Below are 8,603 nucleotides of genomic sequence, written 5' to 3' on the forward strand. Positions count from 1 at the left end.
GTATAATATTTCCCTATTTTAATATTAGAAATAATAAGTAGTCTAGAAATAACTATCTAGGAAATATCTTATTTGACTAAGTATCTTTTCCACAAAATTTGAAAAAATATCTAATTTAAGTTGTATTAAAAAAAATAGAACTTAAATGTTTTCAAATTTAAATTTAATTAAATATCAAAAATTAAGTTGTAACCACTTAATTTGAAAATATTCCATTTTAAGTTAATATTCGAAAAGATATCAACTTAAAAAAAAAAAAAATCTAAAGAATTTTATTAAACCAATTCCTAAAATTCCTCAACTTAATTGTGAAATTTGAAATTCAAAGATATTCAGATTTAAGTTGATTAGTTATAGATAACTAAATATTAACTTAAATAGGAATATTTAATGAAAAATTAAATTAAGCTTCAGAAAGAATCTAGATGGTTATAATTCTATATTTAATTAAATACAAGAAAATACATATAGTTTAGCTTTGAATAAAATTCTTTAAACTATGATTTTCTTAAATTAATTTCAAAATAAATAAATTAATTATGTTGCTAATCAATTTTATTAGGTTAAACTAGTTTAATTAACCTAGTACAGTTTTTCAAATCAGGCAAATGGGCCTTCACAATTGGGGAGGTTCATGTGAGGGGGTGCTGGGTTCAGTATATCGTACCCACTACTATGGCTCCCAACTCTCATACAAGGCCCAAAAGAGAGGAATTTAACCTTAAAATGAATAATTGTTATTAATTGAATAGGCCCAAAAAACTAAATGGGCCTTAATAAAATCTATCAAGAACTATGATATTTTATTTAGCAACAACAACCTATATGCATCTATAATGAAATTAAACACATAGGCTCATACAGGCACACAATTTGGATGGATCCTATCATGTTGCTAGGTCATACACAGATGAAAGAAGATTGTGAAAATTACCTGTTACAAATTATTTACTTGACCAAGGGAACCATGAGTTAAAATCAGATCATTGGATCTGTCAACAAGTTAAAAATGGCTATTTGCAATCAAGCAATAATAGGTTTTAAAAACTTACAAACAAGGTAAAACACATACTCCTGCAACAAGGTTAGCTGAATAGTTGAATGTAGGATTAATTTAATTTTAAATGAATAATTTCGAAAAAATTAATTTAATAAAAAAATTTATTTTCGAAAATTAATATAATAAAATAAAATTTAAAAATTTTCGAAATTAAAAAAATAATATTTAAAATTAAACCTACAATTTTAAAAAATTAGGTTTCAACCAACCTAAATATCATTTCAAAATTTGCTAACTACTTTTAAATATTTAATGTTATTTTATAAATAAAAATTAAATATAAAATTAAAAAAGGTAAATAAATATCTTTTTTAGATTTTAAATGTAATTTAAATAAATAAAATAACAAAATTTAAAAGTTAGCAAAATATCTTACATTTATTTAAAATTACATGATTATAGTTATCTTATTTTAAATTTAAATAAGGTCAAATTATTTAAACAAAATTTAATTTAAAAAATTTAATATGTGACCTTGAATTTAAAAATAAGATAAGATATAATCAAATTTAAAAATAAGATAGATAATTAAGCAAAAAAGATAGATAGTTACTATTTTTAAAATTCAAATTACACTAATATCATGAATTAAATTTAAAAAATATTAATTAAATTAATTATGATAGCATGAAATAGCATGAAAAAACGAAGAAAAACGAAAAATTTGCGAGCTGTCCGCGCGCGCATTAGAGGGTGCATGGGCGAGGGATATGGGCGCAGGAGGCTGCATGCAGCCTGTTCCGCGCGCGTGTCCCTATTGCTCGATCCCGATATTTTTCAAAACTTCAAAAAATCATAACTAATTCAAATTAAATCGAAATTGAGTTCTGTAAAAAAGTAACTTGCTTAATTTTTCCCATACTATCCAATAAAAATAATTCCAGAAACAGATATTCAATTATTTTTCACGAAAAATTCACAAACATCAATCAATCATCAAATAACACTCAATACAACATGATACCACCCAAGACATCAAACAAATTGTTTTAAGTCCAAATTTCTTGCAAGCAAATCAATTACCATGGCTCTGATACCATTTGTTGGATATTATTTTACCAGGATCTTAGATCTACTCACAAGTATGTTGATTAACACCCTAAATATGAACTTTCTAAAACGATGAAATAAACACATATAAAGTTTAGGAAACCTTACATTGGGTGCAGCAAAATAATATGACTCCTTCCGTTCAGATATCTAGCCCTTGATTCCTTTCTGTAGCAGAGCATTATCAATATCTGAACCTGGATCTGTTTCTCTGATTCATTAGTGCTGAAACTCCTTCTTGCTGAAAGTCTTTCTTCACGATCTTCCTCACTATGATTGAGGTATCACTTGCTTTGTGTGGGCACTACTCTAACAATAAGAATTTCGAAATCTTTAGGAAGAAGAGAGAGAGGGAGTGGTCGGCCAAAGATAGGGAGAGAGAGAGGCTCAGTTTTTCTGAATGAAAAAGTAAAATATTTAAGTGTAAATTTCCTGAAGCCTTCACTATCTATTTATAGCATTCCACTAGGGTTAGGTTTGAATTATTTGGCATTAAAATAATAAAAATATCAGAGGTAAGACCCTACAAAAGTGGCCGGCCATGCAATGTGGATTCGGGCCTCACTTTTTGCAATTTTGCAGTTTTATCTTTTCTGCATCTGATTTTCTCAAAAACGCCAATTTTCTAATTCAACCATTTAAATGCCAATTCTAACTATTTAATAACTATAAATAATTATTAAATAATATTGTCATTTATTATATTTATTAATTGAACCATACAAAGTATCATAATTAACAAATATGCCCCTAAAACTCTTTCTTTACAATTTCGCCGTTACTTAGTGAAAAATTCACAAATAGACATAGTCTAATTTGAGAATTATAATTGATTAATCAAAACCAATTATATGAGTCTTACAAGCAATATTATCTCAACTAGTGGGGGGACCATGGGTCTATATAACCGAGCTTCCAATAAGTAGATCAAGAATTTATAACCTGAATTCACTGACTTATTAATTCTTCGTTGAATCCACGCATAGAACTTAGAATTGCACTCTCAGTATATAGAATGCTCTATATGTTCCACCATATAGACACATCATTAGTTATCCACTGTTATAATCCTAATTTGATCAATGATCCTCTATATGAATGATCTACACTGTAAAGGGATTAGATTACTGTTATGTTGGAAATTATTTTACCAGGATCTTAGATCGACTCACAAGTATGTTGATTAACACCCTAAATATGAACTTTCTAAAACGATGAAATAAACACATATAAAGTTTAGGAAACCTTACATTGGGTGCAGCGGAATTAAATGACTCCTTCCATTCAGATATCTAGCCCTTGATTCCTTTCTGTAGCAGAGCATTATCAATATCTGAACCTGGATCTCTTTCTCTGAATCTTTGATGCTGAATCTCCTTTGGTGATGATCTTTCTTCACGATCTCCCTCTCTATGAATGAGGTATCACTTGCTGTGTGTGGGCACTACTCATACACTAAGAATTTCGAAATCTCAATGAGGAAGAGAGAGAGAGTGGGTTCGGCCAAAGATAGGGAGAGAGAAGGCTCAGTTTTTTCTGAATGAAAAAGTAGAAAATTTAAGTGTAATTTTTCTGAAGCCTTCACTATCTATTTATAGCATTCCACTAGGATTAGGTTTGAATTATTTGACATTAAAATAATGAACATATCAGAGGGAAAAACCCTACAAAAGTGGCCGGCCCTACATAGTGGATTTGGGCCTCACTTTTTGCAATTTTGCAGTTTTATCTTTTCTGCATCTGATTTTCTCAAAAACGCCAATTTTCTAATTCAACCATTTAAATGCCAATTCTAACTATTTAATAACTATAAATAATTATTAAATAATATTGTCGTTTATCATATTTATTAATTGAACCATACAAAGTATCATAATTAACAAATATGCCCCTAAAAACTCTTTCTTTACAATTTCGCCCTTACTTAGTGAAAAATTCACAAATAGACATAGTCTAAATTGAGAATTATAATTGATTAATCAAAACCAATTACATGAGTCTTACAAGCAATACTATCTCAACTAGTGCGGGGACCATGGGTCTATATAACCGAGCTTCCAATAAGTAGATCAAGAATTTAGCACTAAAATTCACTAACTTATTAATTCTTCGTTGAATCCATGCATAGAACTTAGAATTGCACTCTCAGTATATAGAATGCTCTATATGTTCCACCATATAGACACATCATTAGTTATCCATTGTTATAATGCTAATGTGATCAATGATCCTCTATATGAATGATCTACACTGTAAAGGGATTAAATTACCGTTACACCCTACAATGTATTTATTCCTTAAAACACTTGACCCCGTATAAATGATATTTCAGCTTATGTGAAATGAGTACTCCACCATTTATGTTCGTTTGGTCAAGCTCGAAGGAGATCATCCTTTGCTTACTATTCGCCAGATAGAAGCTATAGATTCCATGTTTATGATAGCGCTCCCACTCAATTGCACTACCGTGTTCCCAAAATGTACGTATCACCCTGACCTAAAAGTAGGCTTAACTAACAAATCAAAGAACACGAATAGCCTCTCGAGATTGAGCCTAATCATATCAGGATTAAGATCATTTCATCTAGGATCAACTAGGCGATATTGACTTGAATAGATATTACGGTAAGTATAATAAATCTAAGTCAAAGTTCAATATCGGTCCCTTCCGATGCATACTCCATGCATCCAACCTGAGCTTTACTTTAACCAATGCTCTGGAAAGAACATAGCACTTCTCCAAATGCAAGTAAACTCTTGTTGTAGATTATCATATCAGTAAAACCCTATGTCTTATAAATCTAGGAAACTTTATTCACATAGTCATGTTTACTTTCCAATGTGTTGACGACACAATAAACAGGATCAAGTATGTGAAAAGGGTTTCAGAAGAATTCATACATTATGTACATATAATCATGAAATAAATCATGTGAACCATGCAACATTAAATGTTATTTCTGATCTATATTAATAAGTAAATCTGATTATATTGAAATGAGTTTTATTTAGGGCATAAAACCCAACAAACTCCCACTTGCACTAATATAAAACAAAAAAGTGTGTTTCAAATAATCTCAACATCTTGATATACAAATCAAGTGTAGTAGTAGTAAACTCCTTGTAATAGGATCTGAAAGGTTGAATTAAACACAACCTTTTCTCCACCATTTCTCTTCCTTTAATCACAAAATCATTGATAATGCGAAATTCCTCTCTATATGTCTACTCTCTTAGGATACTGGATTCTATATCTTTGGCAACTACTTTTGGTTAATCACGAAATTAACACTAGTAGTTTAAGGCAATTTGGAATGATGCCAAAAATGTATAGAACTTTTCTTAGACTGAATAAGTACCTTTCCTGCAGCTTTAACATTCAGTCTCTCTCTGGTAGACCTAGAGACTTCAGATAGGTTTTTACACTTCTCCAAAATCACTATTCCACCCCCAGAGTAACCACCATCTTATCAGAAAGATTTACTAGCACAAAGGCAAATTTCGAAATCTGATATGGTGTAGTTTAAGAGTTTTAAACACACCCTTATAGACTAACATATAGTTCCTCTTCTTAATATTAGGATTTACTTGATTGTGTTCCAATGTTCTTCTCCTGGATTAATCTGATACCTACTCATTACTCCCACTCAACAGCAGGTGTCTGGTCTAAGGCATATGTCTAAGACCTCTCACTGTTGATTTAAGAAATTCTTTCATGGCTTTATCTTTTCTGGAATAATTGAAACTTTTCCTTAGATAAATAAAATCTATACCTAAGAAGTTGTGAAGCTTCTATAGATTGCCATTAGAAAGAAAATGCTTCAGCATCTTACTGAAGTAAGTTGCTTACATTAGAGTAAGTAATTACCAGGTATACCACAAGCCATAGGTTTAGATAAACTCAAACCTATAATACTAGGTGTTAGGCTATTTTTAGCCTATGTTTTGGATCCAATTTATGTGCATCTTTAGCTGTGTTGGGACGGAATTACGCTTGTTTTCTATGTTTTCAGGTTCTTTGGAGTAAAAGAGGTCTCGGGTGCAGAAATTCATTGAAAGACGTGCTGAGCCGAAGAAAAACTTAATTTTTGAGTTTTTGCATATCTGGCCGCGGCGATGAAGAGGCTCGCCGCGGCGAGTTACGAGAAACAGAAAGTGCCTAAATTTGGCACATTCTCGCCGCGGCGAGAGGAAGCATGGCCGCGGCGAGATCCCGTACGGACCAGGGGCAATTTCGTCCATCGAACCCTAAATTTCAAGTATAAATAGAAAACTGCGATTGGAAGTCAGGGAGAGCGATTTGGAACCCTAAAACACAGCTGAGAGCGGCAGGAAGAGCATAGAGATTCAAGTGAAGATCCAGAATTCATCCTCCAACAGTTCTTTTCTTTATTCCTCTTTAATTTATTTATGTTGAATATTGCTATAGGAATGGTTATGGATTTATTTCTGAACTAAATTTCCCATTTAGGGAGGATGATGATTGTTGTTTAATGTTTTGCCTAGTTAATGTTTAATTACCATTCCTCAATTCTTGTGTGTGAAATTATCTTAGTTTGTTCTTAATTTCATGTTTAAGATTGATCACCTTGTGCATGCTCTATGATCTCAATTCAAAATCTGAAAAGTGAGAATTGAGAATGCTAAAATTAAGATAATCGATGTTCTATGTGAAACGAAAGTATTTACATGACTTATGTGACGAGTAGATTATTACTTAATGCTGATTTCATGTTAGTTTAATTAAGGAATTAATTAGATAACATGTGATTTAGAATCTAGAAGATCTGAAAGGAGCTAGGTTATTTCATAATCTGTCATTCACTTCAAGAATAGGATAGTAATTAATCATTAACAATTTGGGTAAACAACAACAGGATTCTCCTCCCTATTGTCTCATCTTGCTTAACTCTAAACTGTGTTATTAAGTTTTCTGAATTTCTTTCATATTTTACTGTTTTTAAATCATAATTGCTTTTGATTTGCCGAATAGAATCATAAGTATAATTTAGTGGTACTTAATCCAATTCCCTGTGGGATCGACCTCACCTGTGTGAGATTTACTACTTGATTGCGTATACTTGCGTAGCGTTTAAAAATATAGCAACAAGTTTTTGGCGCCGTTGCCGGGGAGTTGTTAAAGATTAATATTACATAAAATTATACTAACTTCTACTTTGGTATATTTTCTCTTGCTGATTTTTCTAACCTTTTTCTTGCAATATTTTCTTGATTTATTTCAGGAATCCTAAGTGCATGCGCCGTCAAGGACAATCAGTCATATTACCAGTTGATCCTGAAATTGAGAAAACTTGCAGGAAGAATCGAAAGAACAAGAGGCAAGAAAGAGTTTCGGCAAGCTATTTGAAACATCAGAAATCATGGCTGCCAATGTGAACAATAATGTTGGGAACAATGGGCGTAATAATGGTAATAATGGAGGCGCTGTGGAAGATCAAGCTAATGGCCGTAGCTTGAGAGATTACATTCTCCCTACTCTGACGGGAGTGCAGTCATGTATTAGGCCACCGGCAGTGGATGCAAACAACTTCGAGATCAAACCTGCCATCCTTCAAATGGTGCAGTCTTCGATTCGATTTGGTGGTCTCCCTTCTGAAGATCCTAATTTGCATCTCTCTAACTTCATGGAACTTTGTGAAACTTTTAAAGTTAATGGAGTTAGCGACGATGCCATTAGATTGAGGTTGTTTCCATTCTCGCTCAGAGAACGAGCCAAGAGTTGGTTGAATTCTTTGCCACCGAATTCTATTGCTACATGGAATGATCTGGCAACAAAATTCTTGTCAAAGTTCTTTCCTCCAGCGAAGTCTGCAAAGCTAAGAGGAGAAATCAATAATTTCTGCCAACAAGATAATGAATCTCTCCATGAGGCTTGGGAGAGGTTTAAAGATTTGATCAGGAGGTGTCCCCATCATGGTATAGAGAAGTGGATGCTGGTTCACAACTTCTACAACGGGTTGGTTGGTAATACTAGAACTCTAATAGATGCAGCAGCTGGCGGAGCTTTTATGAGAAAGAGTGCTAATGAGGCATATGATCTATTGGAGGAGATGGCTCTAAACAACCAGCAGTGGCCAACTGAAAGGAGTCAATCCAAGAAAGTAGCTGGTGTGTTAGAAGTCGATGCCATCACAAAGTTAACAGCTCAGGTTGAGGCATTGACTAAAATCATTGCAGGGCAAGCTAAGCAAGCCCAAATTGTTTGTGAGTTATGTGGAGGAAGTCATCACTTTTCGGAGTGCCAAGCAGATGTGGATGATTTGCCAATGGATGAAGCTAAGGCCATTGGGAATTTTTCACAGAACAACAACAACAACAATTATGGGTTCAACCAGAATAACAACCGAAGAAATAGTGGGTTCTATCAACAAAGAAATCAGAACCAACAGTTTAATCAGCAACAAGCCTCTGGTGGAAGTTCTAGTTTGCAGACGGATTTCTTGCTCCAATTCATGACCGAAACTAGATCTTC

General features: G+C 32.8%; 1 non-coding gene across 1 annotated transcript; it reads right to left on the minus strand.

The window, feature by feature from the left end:
- Positions 1-7,944: 7,944 nt before the first annotated feature.
- Positions 7,945-8,051, minus strand: LOC133036354 (small nucleolar RNA R71). The gene has a single exon (XR_009687011.1). It is a non-coding gene; the product is annotated as a small nucleolar RNA R71 (small nucleolar RNA).
- Between the last annotated feature and the right edge of the window lie 552 nt (positions 8,052-8,603).

Source organism: Cannabis sativa, chromosome 3, assembly GCF_029168945.1.
Source record: "Cannabis sativa cultivar Pink pepper isolate KNU-18-1 chromosome 3, ASM2916894v1, whole genome shotgun sequence".
Taxonomy (NCBI): Eukaryota; Viridiplantae; Streptophyta; class Magnoliopsida; order Rosales; family Cannabaceae; genus Cannabis; species Cannabis sativa.